We start from the raw sequence: 427 nt of genomic DNA on the forward strand, positions 1-427 counted from the left end.
AACATCCTCTACAAGTCCATAAGCTTGTTTTCTTGAGTTGTCTGTCATCTCTAGTGAGATTTTTGCAGCTTGCACCTCAAAGATCCCTAATTTCTCCATTACAGAGAGGGGCATGAGGTTTACACTTGACCCTAAGTCACACAAGGCCTTCTTGAAGGTCATGGTGCCTATGGTACAAGGTATAGAAAACTTCCCAGGATCCTGCCTCTTTTGAGGCAGTTGCTGCCTAGACAGGTCATCCAGTTCCTTGGTGAGCAAAGGGGGTTCATCCTCCCAAGTCTCATTTCCAAATAACTTGTCATTTAGCTTCATGATTGCTCTAAGGTATTTAGCAACTTGCTCCTCAGTGACATACTCATCCTCTTCAGAGGAAGAATACTCATCAGAGCTCATGAATGGCAGAAGTAAGTCCAATGGAATCTCTATG

The sequence above is a fragment of the Arachis duranensis genome, unplaced genomic scaffold, assembly GCF_000817695.3.
Source record: "Arachis duranensis cultivar V14167 unplaced genomic scaffold, aradu.V14167.gnm2.J7QH unplaced_Scaffold_608113, whole genome shotgun sequence".
Classification (NCBI taxonomy): domain Eukaryota; kingdom Viridiplantae; phylum Streptophyta; class Magnoliopsida; order Fabales; family Fabaceae; genus Arachis; species Arachis duranensis.